Raw genomic sequence first — 6,138 nt, 5'->3', positions numbered from 1 at the left:
TACCATCACCTGCCGGCCGTGACACCAGAGCCTCGTGCTCGCCGAGCGGTCCCGCTCGTCACGGCAGCCGACGTCACCCTCCCTGCAGCCGACGTCTCGGCAGCTCATCAGCGCGGCGAACAACGCCACACACGCGCAGCCAACACGGCTTTCAACCTCTCTACAACCAACTTGTCAACCTCTCTTCACGGCTCCGCAAATCTCTCTTCACGGCCTCGCAAACCTTCTGGCGCACATCGCCAAGCTCTTCCAAAGCGACTCAAAGCGACTCACGCGACTCAAAGCGACTCCTTCAGCACCGCACCTGCCTCCCATCATCGCATCACCCATCTGCGTTCCATCCCGTGCTGCGTCATCACCACCTTCCTTTCGGAAGCTCCCACCCGCCTGCACAAGCGCGGGCTCCTGCTTCTGCTGCAACCTGCCCCACAACATGCAACCTGCAACCACAGCTGCCGCTGTGTCTGGGCGGGGGAGTACCTGTGGCGACCACCTACCGTCGATGACGACGATGTCCATCGCAACAGCGGGCACGCGCTACGCGCCCGAATAAACAGTTGACCTCTGGGCTTCCTCCTGTGTGGCTGTCTGCTAGCTAGTTCCCACAGTATAAAGGCGGGGGAATATATTGCGTTCAGCGAAAAAGCTAACAGCTGTGAAGAGCATGTTGTAGTGTAGAAGTGCCGTGTATGTTGAGCGCTTCCACTTTCCTGGGATGGGGGCTCATGTAGTGACGACGAAGAGTGAAGGAGGAGTGCACGTGACCTGGGATTCCGTTCAGTTTTGATCCTGGAGAAACAGGACAATTTTGCTCCTGTTTTTAGCTCTTTTCCTGACAATAAACCAGTTATGGCTATGCCACAGTGTCATCACACCACAGTAAATGCAAGAAGAGGCGGCAAGCCGCAAGTGGAAGCGGGACAGACAGCTGATCGCACGAGGTGGATCACCAAGTGCAGGATCAAATCCAGGCTGAGCCTATGAGCGTAATGGATGAGGCTTTACAGAGTGATGCTGAGGCTCCACAGAGTGATGTTCAGACCAACCCACATGACCTGCCAGTTAATGTTGAGGGGGCCGGCGGTGGTGTGATGTTGCGGTCTGGCAGTGGAACCGTCACCTCGGACCAGTGGGGTTCGGGTGTGTCTGGTCTGGATGCTGCTGCCACTGAAGATCTGGCGATGCCAGAGGTAGTTATACGTCGCTAAGTGAGGTTCAAGCGGCGAGTGATGTCCCCTCCACGGAGAACACTGTGGACATACCTTTACTTGCTTCAGCACTGGCGAGAGGTGATTTGACGCCTCCCATTTGGCCAACAGATAGGATGGCAGAAGGGCTTGTGAGCCACGATGTTGACTCCTTGCCGGCAGCCAAACAACAGGGATCATAGATGCTAAAGGGGATGATCTGCACAATACTCACACTGTTGCGGCTGAGATGTACTCTGCGGATTCGTCGAGCCCGAGCAGTCGACCATTTAATGCTCAATCTGTGGTAGCGGGCTCTGTGCCGCATTCGCCCGGGTCTCTTCGGGCCGTTGGGTATGGGGATGCCGCGGCCACTGGACTGACTCCGAGGTACCGCTCCTGGCTGCGGCTGAGATGCAACTGGGCAGTCATCCGTTTGCTAATCAGGAGTTGCATAAAATCTACTCTACAAGATCACTACAAAGCATACGGATGATGCAACATAATCTCAGGTACAAGAATACGCTCACGGCTTTGCAAGAACCAGCGGAATTAGAAGACCAGGTGTCTCCTAGCGATCGATCCAACCCTCCAGATAGACGGGAATTTGTGAGGCTACTTATTGAAGCTGTTCAAGTTGACTAAGCGCATGTTTGCCTGCCCCATCAGTTATTGCAAAAGATAGCAAATGGCCCTCTACATGGACAGGATTTTTCGGCCATTTGTCACCGTTAGACGGCACTTCCTGAGGAGACTACTACTCGACCATCTAATCTAGTACGGCATCACAGACTGCCTAGGAACAAGGCGGAGAAGCGGCGAATGAGATATAACAAACGTCAGAACTTCTACAAGACCCGAGAATTTTGTGCCATGATTTGATAATGAACTCGGAGGCTGGAGCAATCTCTCTAACACAGCCCGCCTAGAGTACTGTGTGCCACCTACAACAACTTCATGCTGTACGGATGCGTGCCGATATCGCTTAAAGTATCGAAGAGGGTCTTCATACCTAAGACGACTAAAGCTACCAGCCCTGCAGATTACAGGCCCATTACGGTGTCCTCGGTGTTCATTCAGATATATAGTAAGATACTTCTGAAGAAGTTTACTTCTAGTACAGCCTTTCACGGCTTACAGAGTGGCTTCCAAGATGATCGCAGTACTAGAAGTAATTTGCTCTTACTTCAAGGACTAATGAAGTATGCAAAACATCACCACAAAGCCTTCTACGCGGCAAGTCTCGACTTACGGAAAGCATTTGACTTAGTCATCATGCGATCTTCGGTGCACTTGCAGGACGTTCACTACCTCTGCAGTAAAGGGCATATTGGAAAAGTTTGTACAATGGATGCTCGACAACCTTCTGGCTACATGGGCGTACAGATGGCATCAGAATACCCGTAGGGTAGTTTCATTTTAAATCGAACAACGTGTGAAAGTCGTATTTTTTAATTCGCCCAGAAAAAATATATGTTAGAGGACAGCTCAAACGACGCAAATCGCGCCACGTGCGACGCTCGTGCGTGGATTAGTTTCCGCGTGGGAGAGGAGGAAAGTCTGAGGCTGCTTGAGCGCGCTTTCTTCTGGACCGACTTTGACGGGATCTAGCACCGCTGATTTTATGACTAGGAACTGGAGGTTTTTTATAATTATAGGCTGCACCATAGACACTGTCGACAGTCACCCACAGAACTCTGAGGGCCAGAGATTTTCTGTTAAAAAATGCCAAGCTTCACGAAAACGTTCAAAAAGGTCAAACTTTGTTACCAATTTACTTCATGACGGAACGTCTGAGAACATCGAGCTTATTGCAATTCGATAGGACGTTGAAAGAGCTTTCGTGCTGTATAGAGTTCATTTTTCTCAGCCTAGTGGTTTCTGTGTTATTAGCTTGAGAATCGCACATGGGAGGCGAAAATTGCCAATGTAGCATATTAATTTTCTCAAAAATGCCATCTTCGATTTCCTTGACTATTTTTGAAAAGGTGGCTTCATGTCTCTACTTTAGACGCCAAGTGAGACAATCTTTTATTTTTTCCTGAGAGACGCGCAGCGTTTTTTTTTGTTTTTTTTTTTTTTTTTTGCGGCCTTGCGCGCCCCACCCAGGAGCACGCGAACTTCAACCTCTTCTTTGCTACAGGTGTCCCGCTGACGGAGAAATCAATGACCACACTGCATGAGCTTGTTGTAGTGTCCCCAGAGCATCACTTTACGTTTACTCAATGGTCTCCCAGTTCCGTCAGGCTCATTCAAACCGTGGGAGAGTACATGAGTTGCCTCTGCGCCCTTGACGAGAAGCCCCAGTTCGACGAACATACCGACAAAGCAGTGAGAAGAAACGAAGCGCCTCGTAAAGATCTTTATCCACTGGTAACATCGTGGCTTTTTTTTCAGGTTGCCGCCAGTCCCCCAGGCAGTGTGAAAGTCACATCCTTTTCATTGGTAAAAGAACAAAAAACGAAAGTTTCGAAAAACGTAAAATGTGCCCATTGCGAAACCCATGCAGGTGATGATGATGATAATGATTGGGATTTTAATGGCGCAAAGGCAACTTTGGCCATAGAGCGCCACCCTGCAGGTGATGGCTGCTACCATTGGATTAGCAGCATCCGACAGCTTTAGACATGACATTTCACATGATATAAAGTGGGTTCAAGCGCACTCTTTGATGATGATGATGATTAAGGTTTTTTTGGCGCATTAGCGACGACGGCCATAGTGCGCCAAGACAATGGTATGGATGGTTAGCAGTTTAAAAGGATTATTTCAATTTAAAAAAAAATATTAATAAAATAAAATAAAAACAATATATATGAGCTTAGATGTGCTTTAAATACCCAGTGTCTCTTAAAAAATTGTATATATGGCTAAAATCGACTAGAGGTTCATCACCGAGCAGAAGAGCAGGGTGAAGAGGGACCTTGTATCTGTAAAAGAATGGAAAGTGTAGGTGGCGATGATGTTCTAAAAGTGGGCATGTTATGAGTATATGTAAGACAGACAGGTCTGTTCCACAGTGAGGGCACTGAGGCGTGTCGTCCCTTCGTAGCAAATGCCCATGCGTTAGAAAACTGTGCCCAAGCCTCAAACGGCTCGATAAAACTTCATGGTGGCGGTTTTCAAAATCTTGTGTAGGTTTGCATAGGCGAGGTTTTACTGTATGCAGTTTGTTTGTTATCTGCTTATCCCAAAAAGCTTGCCAATCCGTGTGGATGGCTTTCTTCAGTTGCTGCAGCAAGTCGTTAAGTGGAATTTCAAAAGGAGTTATATCGTTGCCTAAAGCAGCAGAGGCAGCGCGGTCTACTTTCTCATTGCCGGAAATTCCGACATGACTGGGTACCCAGCACAGTCTCAGCTGGAACCCTTTTTCTTGTATAATACTGGCCAGGAATTGTGCGCGTCTTGCCAGGAGGTTTTTATGTGATTGAATACTGCAGATGGCACGTAACGAACTCAAAGAGTCTGTGTAGATTACTGCGTGTGTCATGTGTGTTTGTAAAACATGGTTCAGTGCTATGATAATACCATAGAGTTCTGCAGTAAAAATTGAAAATACATTGTTTAGGCAATGTGCCTTTGTGCACGAGCCACATACCATAGCACATGACACTCCTGTGGAAGTCTTTGAAGCGTCAGTATATATCTCGGTGTGGTCTCCAAAGCTCTCCTTGAGAATCAGAAATTCCTGCTGGATTTCTGTGGTGGGTGTTTCCCTTTTATTAAACTTTGCAAGTGAAACGTCATATGCAACTCGTGGTTGCCAGGGGGGAGTCAACTTACTGGCAACCAAGGAAGGTGAGTTGTAACTGAAAAAGCCATAACATTCGACGTCTCGTTGTACACGAATGCTGAAAGGTGGCACAGCTCTGGGTTTATTAAGAAACAGTTGTTTGAAGTTGCTCTGTGTCACTGAAGGAAACGAAGGATGCCGAGGGTGGCCTCTTATTCTCAAACCATAGGACAAGGTAATATACGATCTTCGCCTCCCTAACGACCACTCATTTGCCTCTGCGTACAGACTGTAAACAGGGGTGGTTCGGAAAGCCCCCAGCGCCAGTCGCAAACCAAGGTGGTGTACTGTGTCGAGGGCCTTTAGCGTGGACGGTCGTGCTGACCCATAAGCAGGGCATCCGTAATCCATTTTAGAGCGGACTACAGACCGGTAAATGCGAAGGAGTGTTTCCCGATCAGCACCCCACGACCTGTGGGATATGACCTTGAGTATATTTGTGGACTTTAAGCATTTGTTTTTCAAGTTCCTGATGTGTGCCCCAAAAGTAAGCTTTCTGTCAAACACAACACCGAGGAACTTCTGTTCAGTGCATACGGGCAGGTTTTGACCATTGATGCATAGTATCGGGTCTGGGTACAGACCCCTTCTCCTTGAAAATGGAACACAAACAGTTTTCTCGGGTGAGAAACTAAATCCGTTTTGACATGCCCATGTAACCAATTTGTTAATTGTAAGTTGGAGCTGCCTTTCGCATGTACTCAAGTTTGTTGACGAATAAGAAATCTGGACGTCATCAACATATAAGCAATAGGAAATAGACGGGGGAATTGCAGCAGCTATTGAATTCATTTTTATAATAAAGAGAGTAACACTAAGCACACAGCCTTGGGGAACTCCATTTTCCTGGATGAAAGGACGTGAAAGAGTTGTCCCCAGTCGGACCCTAAACGTCCTTCCCTGGAGGAAATTCATCAGGCAACGTAGGAGTCGCCCTCGAATGCCAAGCGCATAGAGATCCCTGATAATACCGTAGCGCCAGGTGGTATCATACGCTTTTTGGAGGTCAAAAAACACTGACACACAGTGATGCCGTCTCACAAATGCCTCACGAATTGTGGATTCTAGTCTAACTAGATGGTCCAACGTTGAACGTGCAGGTCTGAAACCACACTGGTAGTTATTAAAGTAGTTATTGTCCTCTAGATAGTAAATCAG

Source organism: Ornithodoros turicata, unplaced genomic scaffold, assembly GCF_037126465.1.
Source record: "Ornithodoros turicata isolate Travis unplaced genomic scaffold, ASM3712646v1 ctg00000887.1, whole genome shotgun sequence".
NCBI lineage: Eukaryota > Metazoa > Arthropoda > Arachnida > Ixodida > Argasidae > Ornithodoros > Ornithodoros turicata.
The sequence above is the reverse complement of the archived record's forward strand: the minus strand, read 5'-3'. Positions refer to the sequence as shown.